Source organism: Manis javanica, chromosome 2 (genome assembly GCF_040802235.1).
Source record: "Manis javanica isolate MJ-LG chromosome 2, MJ_LKY, whole genome shotgun sequence".
NCBI lineage: Eukaryota > Metazoa > Chordata > Mammalia > Pholidota > Manidae > Manis > Manis javanica.
In genome coordinates, this window is record NC_133157.1 from 41,111,494 (window position 1) to 41,127,495 (window position 16,002).

General features: G+C 38.4%; 1 protein-coding gene across 2 annotated transcripts in view; it reads left to right on the forward strand.

Annotated features, from left to right (window-relative positions):
• Positions 1–16,002, forward strand: part of LINGO2 (leucine rich repeat and Ig domain containing 2) — a 1,188,155-nt gene that overhangs the window by 647,107 nt on the left and 525,046 nt on the right. The gene's annotated exons all lie outside the window — the stretch shown is intronic.

The following is a 16,002-nucleotide window of genomic DNA, read 5'->3' on the forward strand; positions in this document are numbered from 1 at the left end:
AAATAAATATTTGTGGATGAATAAAATAATGAAACATTTGAGAGTACAGATATAAAGAGAGGAAGAGAAGAACTTATGGTGAAGTGTAAGGAGTACTAGACAAGCAATCAAATCCTAGAATCTGGTCCCAGCTTTACAATTATTTAGCTGTCACAGATTCTGGAGGGGCCAAATTTTGCTCATCTGTATCATGAGAAGGTCAGATGCCATAATCTCTAAGGCTGCTTGGTATCTTGAATGTATAAAATGATTATTCTTCTGTGAAAAATACTATTATATTTTTAGTGAATTATTTCTCAGTGATTTTACAGTGATTTAGTGTAAGTTTTTCAATGAGGGATGATTTTAATGTAATAACTAAAAGTTTATAATAAAAAAGGAGATAATTTGTACTTTCAACTACTTTGTAGTGAGCACACATTTTTACTGTTCCCAGGAGAGAAACATTCACTTTAATTCTTAAGAAAGCTACTATAATCTTTTAGAATAGTAAGTAATTCATTTATAAGATAACAATAACAAACTGAGAGGTATTTATTGCATCATAAAAAAAAAAGAACCTAGTTTGAAAGGCTGAGCAGGACACCCTAGATCCTGTCAGATGTGGCACACAGCAAATGAAGCTACCTGAGAACCCAGGATAGCCGTACATGGTGATAGCATGCCACCTGGCCAAAGGATCAGCTCTTAGAAACACAGGAGTCCTCTGCCTGTATTATTACCTTACTATTATAGGAAGACCCTAGAATTCATTGAGATCTACTAGAATGTCACTATTGATAGAAGTGGGCCCAGAAAGGCTAATAACAATTCTAAGATTTGACAATGGGAAGACAGAACTCACCCTGCATACCTTGTAGATGCAGCTTTGTTCTTTCATGTCACTGGATGTTGCTTTTGAGAAACACAGCAGCCTAATGCTAACCTGGTATTTGATCCTTTGTAAATCAGTTGATTTTTCTTTCTGAATACTCAAAGGATTATTTCTTTATCTTTAAATTCTAATAATTATATTTGGACATGTCCTAAAGTTCTGAAAAACGTTCTTCATAATATGGTGTACCTTTCCAATTTCAGTATTTAAAATTTTATTATTGTGTTATTTATTTTTTTTAACAGCTTTATTGTCATGTAATTTACAAACCAGGAACTTTACCACTTTAAGGTGGACAATTCAATGGCTTTTAAAAAAATTTATTTACAGAGTTCTGTAACCATTACCAAAATCTGATTTAGAAAATTTCATTATCCCAAGAAGAAACTTTATACACATTAACTGTTACTCCCATCTCCCCAACACCTGTACCACTATTCTATTCTCTCTCAAGATCTGCTATTTGGGATATTGTATATAAGTAGGATTATGCAAAATGTGGTCTTATGTGACTGTGTAGCAAGAGGAAATTTCTGAGATTTGTCTTCTTTGATTTCTCCTTATCATTTCCTATGATTTCTTTGATGCCCTTTGATCAAACAATAGCTTTCTATTTGATCTCAGTCCTTTATAAGGGGTTCCCACTTACATGAGATCATCTTCATCTACTTGCTGTTTATTTCTGAGAACTACTACTCCTAGATCCTCCCCATATCCCCATTTTGTCCTTGTGTATTGTCATACAGGCTTTGTTTTTTTTTTTGTTGGTGGTACTGTATTAGTTTCCTAGGGCTGCTATAACAAATGACCGTGAACTAGAGAGTTTAAAAACAGTAATTTACTATCTCACAGCTATGGAGACGAGAGTTCCAAAACCAAGATGTTGGCATGGCCAATGAATCTGAAGACAGATCCTTCCTTGCTATTTCTAGCTTCTGGAACTGCCACCAAGCCTTAGCATTCCTTGGTTTATGGCTGCATGAATTCAGTCTCTACCTCTGTCTCCACATGGCTGCCTTCCCTTTATATGAGTCTATAATCAAACTTCTCTCTTCTTATTGGGACATCAGTCATTAGTCTAGAGCCCATCCTAATCCAGTGTGCCCTTAACTTGATTACATCTACAAAGATCCTATTTCCAAATAAGATCACATTCACATGTTTTAGGTGGACATGAATTTTTCAGGGAAATTGCAGGAAATGTTTTCAGTAGAGCCACGTATTTCCCTGTTTCACTGAAATTTGAGGATTCCACTCTCTACAAGCTCAATGTTTATAATTTATGGGGACTCTCCCCCCACTTCATTAGTTGTGCTACAGTTTTCAGAAGGATAAATGGTAAAATGCTTAACTAACTGGTTTCCACAGACCTACCATACTCTACTCAGATTTTGACACATTCTCAGTATTATTGAATAGCTCTCCAACTACATCTATAGAGCCTCATGGGTCGAGTTAAGGTTTGATGTTCTAAATAGGAACCCTTTACATACAAAGTGGAGTTGGTTTCCTGAAGTGTTCAACTAAAAAAAAATCCTTTATGCCTTCACTACAATGTTGAACAGCATGCAAAGAAAACTACAAACTACCTTTGTTATATTGTTTTACTGAATTTCAGCATTGACGTTTCTAATGCCTTCTTAATCATCAAGAATTGGAGTATTTATTCATCTCTTGCTTTGAACTTCTCAAGTAGTTTTAAATTTATAGTATATTAAGACATGTTGAAAGAGACTATAAAGGAATGACATTACTCTCACAACAAATAATTCAGAGGATTAGTATTCCCTTGAGTTTTAGGCTTTACTAGGCAAGATCTCAAAAGAGAGGGCAAGATCATTTATTTAGAAGGAACTTAAACGTAAGGGTTTAAACATTTTATTCACATCCAACTATTGAGAATAGAGAAGCTAGACATCCAAAATGCACAGGTGAAAGAGGAATCAAAGGGTGATGCAGGTACTATCTTGTGGAATGACATCAGTATTAATAGTCTCTATGTTATTGTTTTTATGCTCTTCCTCTAGAGCACAAATAAAGAAGATTTCATGAAAGAAGTTGAAACATGTTTTTCCCTCCATGCTTCTAGTGACTTGATGTAAAAATACATATACTTTGTTAGTATAGGAGCTGTGTTTGTGATCAGTCTTATTGGGTTCCTGATCATTGGTGGAATGCCATAATTTTATTAACTCCACAACTAATTATTGAATTCCTCTTGGGAATGAGACACTCTTCTAGATGCTTGGGAAACAATTGTGAATAAGAGCAAGCAAATGCCTGCCCTCACAATACTTATAGTCTAATGAGTGAGATAGACAAGTAGCAAGTTAACAATAAGTATTAAAATATCAGGCAATGATTGATGCTTTAAAAAGAACAACACAATGAATCAGATCTGAAGATCTTATGCATAACATGGTAATTATGGTTGAAAAAACTGTATTGTATAAGAAATTTGCTATGAGAGTAGAACTTAAATGTTAACACACGTGTATATTTAATTGTATATTTGTATTTTATAGCATATATATATATGTAGTAGTGTGTTAATTAACTAAATTAACTATGTGAAAGGAATCCTTTTACAATGTATATATTATCAAATCATTATGATGTACACTTTAAATATCTTACAATTTTATGTGTCAATTATACCTCAGTAAAGCTAAAAAAAGAAGAATTTCAAAGAAGCTAGAAAAAAAAGGAAAGGGTTGTTAGGGTGCAGGCTTCCGAGGCTTCCCCAGAGAACAAACTACACAGGCATAGAGATGTAAATTCAAGCAAAGTCTTTATTCAGCCAACTAGTTGGGGTCCAAGTCAGCCCGATGCAGCGGGTCTCAACAAGGACCCCGAGCACTCAGAGCCAAGGGTTTATATAGCAATTTCAAAGCACTTAACTCATAGCAATTTTCTATAACTATACATTATTCTTGCAAGACATATATCCTGGGGTTAAGCAAGGGCAGGGTAAGACTACTCCTCAATGGTTAGGGAGGTTCTGCACGATAAGCTTGGTATGTAAGATTTACTGACCAAGGTTAGCTGACCAAGGGTCACAGCTGCCCACCACCCGGTGCTCATGATTAACTTGTTTTTCAAGGCCTTACCCAGTTCCAGTTTTTCTTTCTAAGTCACATACTCAGAAAATGGCTTCTAGGCCTTTAAGATGGCTATGCTTATGCTAACCTATTTCTATTCTTACAGGGTTTGATGAATAACAGGAGATTATTTTAGTTTGAGTTGTTATAGGAGGCCTCTGTGAGGTGGTAAAGACAGACTGAATGATGTGAAGAAGTGAACTGTGCAAAGGTTTAGGGAAACCATCCCAAGTCCAGAGTAATATTTCAAAGCATCATAAGAATTCAGATACTGCTGGAATGAGTTCAGTAATGGAGACAGTAGTGTCCAGTGATGGCTGTGAAGCATGTTAGGGCTCCTAAGGCCATGATACGTTTGGATTTATTTTAAGTGTAATGGAAAGCTATTGATGGTTTTGAGAAGGAGTGTGCTATAATCTGATTTCATTGACTTCTAGGTAAAGTACTAAGTGCAAAGGACATGGTAGAATCAGGGAGGCCAATTAGGAGGCTATTGCAGGAACACAGGCAGCAAAAGATACTGGTGTGGTCTACAATTTTAGGTCTAGAGTTAGATGTTGGGCTGCAGGGAATCAAAAGTTATGTCTTAACCATATTAGTTTTAGATGTTAGATATCACAGTGAATACATGGAAAATATAGTGCATGGATGAGGTAACAGTAGAAAAAGGAAGGTGATAGTAACAAACTACATTTTATATATATATATATATATATATATTTATATATATATATATATATATAACATGTGTTTAAATACATCATATAAAATTTTCTTGTGAATTACATATATTTGTGTACATATTATACATTATAATGTATATTTGTGTATTATAAAATATATGTATTTATCATGTCCATGGTATAAATGACATCACATAGGAGATAATTACAGACAGTGAAAGAAGAATAACTGAGGAACACTGTGACACTCCAGCAATTAAAGTTCAAGAGCAAGATAAAGAGTCAGCCAGGAAATTGAAAATCCAGGGCATTCAGTTAGAGGGAAATAAGGAGGATAGACTGTCCTAAAAACCAAGAAGAGAAAATGCATCAACAAGGAGAAAATGATCACTGCGCCAACCACTGCTGAGATGAAAACTGAGAATTGGCCATTAGATTTGGCAGGATGGATGTCTTGCTGGTGACTCTGCCAAAAACAGTGTTCCAGGCACATGCAAGCCTGATCCGTGTGGGTTAAAAACTGACTGGAAATATTCCGGGCAAGTTGACAAAATAAAATTTGATATACTCTCCGGTTCTTATATCTAGGATAGTTAGATAAAATCTGAAAAGACAAGGTAAAGACACAACTGGGCTATAAAACAAAACAAAACCCCAAAACTACAAGGCAAAACAAAAATGCCTCCATGAAGTAGAAAGGAAACAAAGCGATGGCTCAGGAGCCAGGCCTGGAACACCTGTCTGGGAGCTGGTGGGAGCAGACCCACTTCCTGCAGAGAAGAAGGGATAAAAATATTCCAGCAGTGACGCTTTATAGGAAAGAAGGAAGTCAGGGAGTTTGGGAAGAGAGTTACGGCTTGGTCACCAGACTCGTTTGCTGGTTAACAATGGGGCTGGGTGGGGGAAGTGATAAACCTGTTAGAGGGAAGGACTGAGAGGAGATGCACAGAGAGAGAAAAACCAAAGACCTCACCTCAAAACCAAATCTGCAAATCAAAATTTTATAAGAAATGAATGAATCTAAGAACGGTAGCCAAGAAAAATCAATGTTTAGAATATGGATTTACTTCCAATGAATTTAATTATATGAAACAATCTGACGGAGACTTAAAAATAAGTATAACCAGTATGCTCAAAATGAAAATGAAAATTACCTTCAAATATATGAATAAGAAAAATATTAAACCCACAACTACAAAAATAAAATGAATAGGTGGATATATAAAAAGATGAATAAGAAATTTTGGAAATAGTTAATAGCCACCAGAAAGAAAGGACAATTAACTTCAGAGTAATGGCAATAGACTTATTGTGACTGAAAATTTTCACCAGTAACATTAGATGACAGAAAATAAAGGAGTTACATCTGAGCTTAGGGAAATAAAATAACAATTAGGTAAAATTATAAACCCAGCTGAATACCTTTATGAGATTAGGCCAAAAAAGATCATTTCCAACATACAATATTTAAGAGTTTACCTCTCAGACCTTCATTATATAAGTTTTAACAGTATCCTAAAAATATATAACTGAGCAGTGAACTAGAAATAAAACAAAATAAATGTTTCTCTTTGAGTAGCAAAGATGAATAAACAGAGAACCTCATAATAGATTTAAGAAATAAAACCATATTTTTTCAAAATACACATAAAAAACATTCAATAAAATCTGATAAATATTCAAAACAAGTTCTTAAAAAACTATTAAAAGAAAAATTCCTTACCTTATGTGTAAAAACCTACATTTTATGTTTAATAATAAAATCCGAGAAACACTCTTAAAGTTAGGACCCAAACAGAGACCTGCCTTTTTTGCTTCTAGTCAGTGTTTTGTGGAATATTCTAGCAAACACAACAGAGAAGCAGAAATTATACAAGTATTAAAAGGTTGAAGTAAAACTACCTTTTTTCCATATGTGTATATTAAAAATCCAAAAACTACAGACAACTGTTAGGCCTATTAATAATGAAGAAAAAAAACATAAAAATATTGTGGGATACAAAATCAAAATGTAAAAATCAATAGCATTCTTATATATTAAAAAAAAACAACTAGAAAATTAACCTTGACCTAATCTCATACTTTATACAAAAATAAATTTATAAAACACAAAATCGTAAGACATCACAAGAAAAAAAATAGAAAATCCTTGGAATCTAGGACTAGGTAAAAAGTTCTTAGATTTGACACCAAAAGCATGTTCCATCAAACTGGATAATCTTGACTCTATCAAAATTAAGAACGATTACTCTACATAAAGCCCATGTGAAGAAGATAAAAAGACAAGCTACAGACTTGGCTTACAAATAGCTTTTTATGAAAATCTGAGGCATAGAGAAGGATGTGCCATGCAAGTAAATTTCTTATCTGGGTGCTCTATAATTCTACAACTTAGTTTATGGGGCTGTAACTTTTTGTAGCATCCTGAGTTTCCATAAACATGATTCAAAAGTTTGATGATAGCAAACACAGTACATGAGGCAAGAATAATTTGTTAGAGTACAGAATGTTGTATGAACACTTTAACATCTTACATAGCTTAGCATTTCCAAAAAAGGAGAATCCTAACTGAAAAACAATATATTAGTGGCACTAGCATTTTATTTGTGTCAACAAATTATTAGAGATGAGGAATGTAAAAGAGAAAAATAAGTCTCATGACAATATTCTTTAAACACACAAACCTTTATAGGATTCAATAATACAAGAAAAGCAGAATGTGCAACATGAATTAAGCAAATGCCTGAAAATGATTAATTAGAGGTAAAAAATAAGTGACATGCAAAATGGTCTTCATATATTTTATTGAATGGTGAAGAGGAACAGAAGCTGGAGTTTTCTTCTTTATTCATTTTAACTGTTAGAAAACCAGAATTCATTCACTTCCTCTCTCAAATTCATTTTTCCAGTAGCAGTCCTGGGGGTTGCCTCTGTGATCGTTTTACAATCAAAGTCTCTCTTGAGGCCCTCCTGCTGGCCAGAGAGGGGAAATGGCTCCCTACCTCATGCATCACGCTTTAGGACCCTATCCATTATGCCAAGGCTAATACAGAGTGACACACAAATAAGACCCCGAATCCAATTGGCTTTGCTTTTCTCATTTCTAGAGTGCTATGTTCTAACAAATTTAAAAGTTCTTCAATTTATAAATTCCACCCCTGCAGCAAAGTGAATCAAAGCACTTGTGGCATTTGAATCTCTGTACCTTGGGAATGATTTATTGTGTTTGAATTTTCATTGTGTTTCTATTGGGGGAAATAGGCTGCTGGGTAGAATAAATATTTCCACAGTGTGAAAATATGCTCCAAGCAGCCCTGAACATGTGCCAAGAAGTTCTAATGTTGCTTTAAAATTATTATTGCTCCATTAAGGATCCCTGAATTTCTTAATATTCAATGTAAACACGTGATTAATTTATACTTCTTCAACTCTAGATGACTGCTTTCTAAATGCTCTTTAATTTTGGTACATTTACAAAATAATTAAAATGTAATTTATCAGATTTTAAGAGTGTTTGCAATAGATGTTCATAAATGTTTCAGGTAGCACTACTTTCCGAGTTTCTCCTAATAGTAACTTCCTCCCCTCCAATCCTTTTAATGTAATACTTAACAGGTACAGCAATTCTCATAAATAAACATGTGAATTGATTGAAAGAAGTGATTAAATGGCATTCAGAGGTTAGTGCTCTGGAATCTAGGAAGTCTCTTAAGTGTTTTCAATTAAAAGGAAAGGAGGGGAGCCTCACAACTCTGAAATGAGTATATTTTTTAATTAGTGTTTTATTTAAGATCCAGCTCTCTTAGAAGGGGTACTGTCTGTGGTAGGGTTGGAAGGGAAAGAAAAAGAATAGGATTAAGTCACACCACTTAGATTCCTTTGTCTGTAAAAAAGACCCTTCCATCTGATTAAGTGAAGATGAATGAATGAAGAAGCACAGTGTTCTTACCTAATCAGCTTAATCACCTTGAAAGATTGAGGTAGTTATTCTGCCTACCAGGCATGAAGGCCCTAAATGATATTTGCCAAGTTGTTTCAACACCTTAATAATCAAGTTGTACATATTGCCGTAGATCCAGACTGACAATGTATGTCTCTAACATATTACTTTGAAATTACTCTGAATTGGCATGGTTACTAAAAATCTAAGAAAGGGGAAAAAAAAAAAAAAGAAAACCTAGAAACAGGTTGTACTGTTTTTAATGTTTTTGAGTACTTTCTCAATCTGCTACAGAAAGAGGATATCTATGCATCATCTGATCCTGGCTCTCAACCTAACCGAGGAGGTATTTAAACCTGGTATCTTACTGCTCGGGATAGAACATTTTTTAATGACAACAATGGTGTCAATAACAGCAACAAATTAATAGTGAAGTTGTCAGAGATTCCTCAGCGGTTTTTTCTTATTGTTTTCCTTTAATTCTTACTCATTTCTATTATAACACATTAGACTTGGGGAAGCAGCTTAGAGAATGTTAAGTATCTTTTCCTGGGTTCCTGGCCGGGAAGAAGTGAGTCAAGACCCAGGACCTGTGCCTTCCAAACCAGCTGTAGTTTCATCATTACCCAAGATTGCTTAGTCAACAGGATGTTATATTCCTTCTCTCCTATTTCCAAAACCTTTAGTTGAAACTTACATCTAGTTTCTTTACTCTTTGAAGACAGTAAAGTATCCCCAAGTCATTCTGAAATGATCTTAATTACACAGGAAAGTTCCCCCAACTTTGGGGGAAAGAAAGTAAACATTTGAAGTTTACCTGCATTTACTAAGTCATTATATCCTTTAATAAGCATCATATATTTTATCAATCACTTGGTTTTCCTCAAGCTAGAAGAATGTTTGCAACATGTGTATAACACACATAAGGAAGAAAAATAGACTATTTTCATGTGAATTTTATGAGAAAATTTTCTGAATTGTTTCCAAAACAATGTTAGCAAAAAATAGTCATACAGCATTTTTGTTTAACAATGTCGAAGAATTATAAAAAAAAAATAACAAAATGTCTCATTGTAGAATTCAAATGTCAACAACACAGAATGGAATGTTTACTCAAATCTTTATTTTGAATAAAAAATAAAAAGTATCTATAGTACAAATGCATTCTCTATAATTAGACACTGTGTTATAATAGTGTCTTTTGCATCTGCTTGAATATAAACAGAGAGATCTCAGACATATCCAGAAATTAAGAATATATGGGTGTACCCTGAAAAATGTACTATGCCATTTTTATAGGAAACCGGGTTTTAAGAACTATATTAAATACATTTCAGAACATTCATTTTGAGACATTAATAACAATTTCAGCTGGCATTAACCTGGAGTAGTTATCACATGAATGCAAATCGATTGGCAGACAAGGCGGAAATATCTATATCTGCCCACTTTCATTTTCTTATTTGCAAGAAATGAAGTTTGCATATGGGATTAAAGCTAGACTTTCACAAGAGTTACATATTTTAATAACTGTGTTTAAGAAATTATTTCATTGAATTCTGTCAGTAATATTTCTCAGTTTCCACAAATACGTTTAACTTTTTCACATTTCCAAGCCAAAATAAATAGTTGAACATTTTAAAGTAAAGGGCTGTTAGCTGCCAGAGGATATGTCTTCTATCACAGTACAGGCTGAGCAAATGTCCCTATCTTAATGCCAGTTATAATTATGAACTAATGCAAATATTGTGAGCTGACTGCAGTGCTATTTTATTCCTCTGCAAAAATATTTCAATTTTGTTAAAATATCAGAAAAAACAAGATCTAGGCTATGCATGTATTACTCGGCTAAAATCTCTATGGTATCTATCCATACCACAGGCTGAATGGCCTAAATGATAGACATTTATTTTTTCTCAGTTCTGGTGGAAGTCCAAGATGAAGGTGCTGTCAGGATTGGTTTTGGTGAAACTCTGCTTGGCTTGTAGGTGGACACTTTCTCACTGTGTCCTCATATGGCCCTTCCTCTGTGCTCATGAGGACAGAGAAAGAACTCTGGTATCTCTTCCTCTTCATATAAGGACATCAAACCTATCCCACCCTTATGACCTCACTTAACCTTTATTGCCTCCTTATAGGCTCTATCTATAAATACAGTTACATTAGGGGATAAGACTTCAACACATGAATTTTGGGGGAATATGATTTAGTCCATAATAATGCATGTGAAGCTGTTTTTTCTTAAGTACCTTCAGGGAAGACAATGGTTGTAAATCACTCACTTGCAGAATGTCCAACCCAGAAAATATTTCAGACAGCTATTCAAAAGGTGGTCAGTAATCAGACTGTCTATCAAAAAGTGGCAAGCCTACAAAAGATACAGTAGTAGGAAGTAGTTTGAAGCCATTAAGATTATAGTAGAATGGCTGAATTTCATTATCAAAAGTGCTCTTTGTAGGAGAGGGGTTGTTCCAGGAGTAGTAGCCAAATGAAGTGTAACCAGGGGAAATTAAGCTAGACTCAGTGTTTAGGACTAGTATGCTGCAAGTCCAGGGAGAGGAAATCCCGGGGTAAAACAGCTCTAAAAACTTAAATCAATCAAAGGGAGAAATAAAGTTTAAAACCCGTTTATTGCCTTCAAACTGCAGTCCAGGGCTGTCTCTCCCCCCTGCTCTGGAAGAAGCAAGCAAGCAAGTCAGCCCCTCCCCTTAAACTCTCAGGTTCAGACATGCCCTAGGTTGCCCAGGTAATTACCCATTGACATGGAGATGAACTTCTCTCCACCCCTGAGGATATGCAAATGCACCAAAACCAGGTGAGATATTCTGGAAATGTTACAATTTTACCCACAGGCCACCCATCCAGAAATCTCACCTTGCAATCTACCTGTTCCCCTTCTTCCACAATGGTCCCTGGGCAAGAAAACAGGAGCACTGTGACCAGACTAATGACATAACAATAGCAACAGCAATAAAATTGGGACAATCCTCAAGCTGGAAGATTCAGCTAGGTTCAAAGTCTTATGCAGATTAAGTCCATAGGTCCTCCATTCCATAGACAGGCAGTAGCTGAGGGTTCAGAGCAATCATCACGCGGCAGCTGCAGCCAGGGGGCGCATTCAGGCCACAAGGACTATAGGAGAAAATAACCTTAAGGGAGATAAGATACATGTTTTAATGACACCAGCATAGGCAAATCTTGTTCTTCAGGTAGTATACATGCAAGAGAGTGGTCTTGTGATAGAACAGTGGCAGGAATGGGATCTTGTCCTGGTCTAGTATACCAGACTTTCACCCCATTCCCTGTGGGAGTTACAGATAGGTCAATATATAGGGCTATGGGAGGTACATGCACTGGCCATAAAGATAAAACAAAACTTCCCCTCAAGATGCTCTTACCTCCTAGATGTTTTGGGTATACTACTATGACCTTTCAGGGCCATTCAGTTGTTATTCCAGGAATACACAGTAGACCAGCTTCCAGACCTTTCCCCGAAGGTACCAGAAGGGCCAGCCATCGCTGGTCCATGTGTCAAAATGTCCAGGGCCAGGTGCATTCAACACTGTCTCCAGGGCTTAATGCAGTAGGGGCTGGCAGCAGGAATGTCTGCTGGTCATATCCTGACTTCAGTAACTCTTTAGTTTGGACATACAATTGTATAGGAGAGTCAGCAAAGTGTGTGAGCATATCCACGGGGCTCAGAGCTCCTTTAAGTGGCTTCTCATTCAAATGCTGTAGCACTGTCCATAGGCAAACTGACCAACCCTGTAGACTATTGGTGTCCAACTTCAGGCCAGATTCAAATAAACCGTTGTACCTCTCCATCATGCCTGCCCCAGTAGGATTATTTGGTACCTGAAATTTCCACTTTATTCCTAATTGCTGCACCCATTCTTGTAATGCATGTCCAGTAAAGTGGGTGCCTTGATCTCTCTCGGTCACCTGCAGCCAGCCATAGGCTGCAAAGAGATGCTACAGGCCCCTCTTGGTGGTTTGCTTATCTGTATGACGTGCAGGAAAAGCAAACAATAGTACAGTAGCCATGTCCACACAAGTCATGGCATACCAATATCCTTCTGATATGGGCAGAGGCTCAATATAGTCTATTTGCCACCTGACAAGGTGTATTAGCCCCTTTACTGTTGTCCCGTGCTGCTGTGGGACTCAGTGTAAGTCCCTCTTAGAGCACACAAGGCACTCCTTCCAGACTCTGCTGACTTCTTCAAAGGTGAATGGCAAGCCCCACCTATGGGCTAAAGCCCGCATTGTCTTTTGCCCCATGTGAAACAAATGCTGGTGTAGCCATTGGGCCACATCAGAGGCAGGCTTTCCTTCTAGCCAGTGCACCTGGGCCAATGTGTCTGCTTCATCATTCCCTGGGGATGCCAAAGGCAAATGGCCAGTCACATGATATACAGTAACACTCTTAGTATAACCAGAGGCCCATAGGTCTTGCCACAATTCTTGCCCCCAAAGGGGCTGGTGACTAACCATCCAGTTGGCATGATACCATGTCAATAGTCACAGGGTTAAGCCCCAATAGATGGCCCAGTTGTCAGTGCAGACAACTATAGGGGAGGGATCCTGGGTGATGATGAGCCATACTGCCTGCAACTCAGCCCACTGGCTACTCTTCTCCTCTCTATCCTACATCCATATTGTTTCAGTCTTAGGATGAAAATCCACAGCCCTCCACCTCAGGGGCTTCCCATGGCTGGAGCTGTCTCTGTACCAAGCATCTTCAGGTATAGGGGCTTTTTCCTCCTGTGAAGGAGTCTCAGCTACCAATGGCTCAGAAGCAAGTTCTTTCTGTTTTCCACTGCTACATGTCACAGGCCCCAATAGGCATTGGAGTTCTCCATTGAAGGGGCTCGTAGAGAGGGCACTGAACTACTGTAAATATGCGTCCCTTTTGGCCAGTGTATGTGTCTGTGCCATGCCACTCCATGGCCTTTGGGTCCAGTCTTACACCCACCCCATGATGGGATAGGTGGTTATTACCTTGGTTGGAGCTGTTCCAGTGATGGACTCCATAGCCAGCAAGGCGTGATACACAGCAGCCAGTTGCCTCTCTATCAAGTTGTACTGGACCTCTGCTTCTTTCCATAGTTGTGACCAAAATCCAATAGGTTGGCATGTCCATTCAAACCATTGCCAAAGACCCCATTTATAACCATCTTCAGTTACATGAACATCTAGTTCACAGGGCCTTGATGAGTCTATTACACTCAAGGCCTGTACGGCCTTGACTGCCCGCTTGGCAGCAGTGAAAGCAGCTGCACATGTTTCATCCCAGTTCCACCTCATGCCCTTTTGTACCAACTGGTATAAGGGCTTCTGAATTTGTGCCAAGTGTAGGATAAACATTCTTCAATAGCCTAAAAGACCCCAAAACTCTTGCAATACTGCCACAGTGGTAGGGGTGGGGAAAGCCTGGACCTTGTCTATAACTGCTTCAAGAACCTTCACGGGACCTTTTGTGTTTCTCCTTTCAGTTGTGACCCATATTTCCCTCCATGCCCTTATTGTTTCAGCCTTCCCCAGATCTGCTAAAGTACGAGTAGCCTCACGTATGGGTTGCTCTAGATGGGGACAAGAGTAGTCACTAGGGACCCAAAGAGAGATGTGGGAGCTGTATGCAGCACCATATTTCTCATTCCTATAGTGAACACCTGCTCATCAGGGCCATGGGGATACATATTATAGATGATATTTTTCATACCCAATTCCCTCAGTACCTGTTGGAGCTTGCATATGTTTTCCAACTACTGGGAAAATATGGTAAATCACCATGATTAGGCCAAAGTACCCTGATGGCAGCTGTCACCCATTCCAGGAATGTCTGATTCCCTGAGGCATGATGGATGTTTTGCAACTGCTGTGGGAGGGAAGGGTGAGTCATCAGGGAAGCCATTCTACTCATCTCAGTACCAGACACAACAATGTTTTCCACCCCCATATCCCAGAGATGTAAAAGCAATGTAGACAGAGATTCCAATGGTCTCTGCCTATACGGGACACTCATGTCCACCAGCTCATCCTGGGTATAGCGGCAGAGCATGGAGTGCTCCACAACCTAGGGAGGGGGCTGTTCCTCCCACTGAGGAGCCTGCAGTTGTTTCATTTTTATTTTCTTAATTACAGCTGGGCAGGCCTTTAAAACAGGAGATGGTACCTCTGGTGGTCACCTGGGTAGCAGATCTGCCAATGGCCCTGCCTCCTCCACTTTTCTCTTGGTTTTCTCCACCAATGGCTTCTCCACCATTTCCAGGGCTTAAGGCACTACTCTTTCCTTCCCCTCCCTGATGACTTCCTGCAATGTGGGTTTTCCTGCTGCCTCCCCTGTTGCTGCTAAGGAGTCTTCTAGGAAAATGACCTGTCTTTTCAGTAACTGTCTCTCTTCTTTAACAGCATCCCATAGGTTATCACCCAAGTCCTCCAAGCAATGCTGAAGTGTGTCTCTCTCCCGCCTAAGTCCATCTCTCTCCTCTCTATCCTCGCTTACTTTCTTGATAATCCTCTCTTTCTCCTGTATAACGTTTTCCACTATCTGCATGAAAAGAAATTCTGCAATGTCAGCTGCTACATGGCCCCCTAAGATCTCCAAGCAGTCTTCCAACTCACATAGGGCTAATTCTCAGCTTCTGGTGTTTTCACCCTTCCCCAGTTTTGGGGAAGGCCCCACCCTCCAAGAGGTACTTTACTCTAGACCAATTCCCCACTAGGTGTTCCCAACTTGGAAGACCCACAGCTAGGGGATAATAACAGGTGAAGTGGCATCCCCTGCCACTGCATTCACTGGGACCTCCCCACCATCCACAGGAGCAGCCCTCCCAAAGGTCACACCCATTGTGACAGATTTCAGGTTCAGAGTTACCCTGCGGATTGCCACCAGATTTAAGTCTGGGGAGAGGAAATCCTGGGACAAAATACCTCTAAAAACCCAATTCAGTCAAAAGGAGAAATAAAGTTTAAAACCCACTTATTGCTTTCGAACTGCAGTCCAGGGCCATCTCTCTCCCCTACTCTGGAAGAAGCAAGCAAGCAAGCAAGCCCCTCCCCTTAAACTCTCAGGTTCAGACATGCCCTCGGTTGCCCAGGTAATTAATTACCCATTGATGTGGAGATGAACTTCTCTCCACCCCTGAGGATATGCAGACGTACCAAAGCCAGGAAAGATATTCTGGAAATGTTACAATTTTACCTGCATATGCAAAGCAGAATCTCATTTACAGGAGCAAGCAAGAGCCCAAGGTAGAAATAGGGCCAGAGTGAGGCTGATTTAGACCAAAGCAGGTGAGTTCTCGGTTGGGGGAAGTACAAGTACAATTTCACAGACTCTCTGCCAGATTCTTGGCATATTATTTCACATAGTTCACACAACTCCATAAAGTTATCATTTAC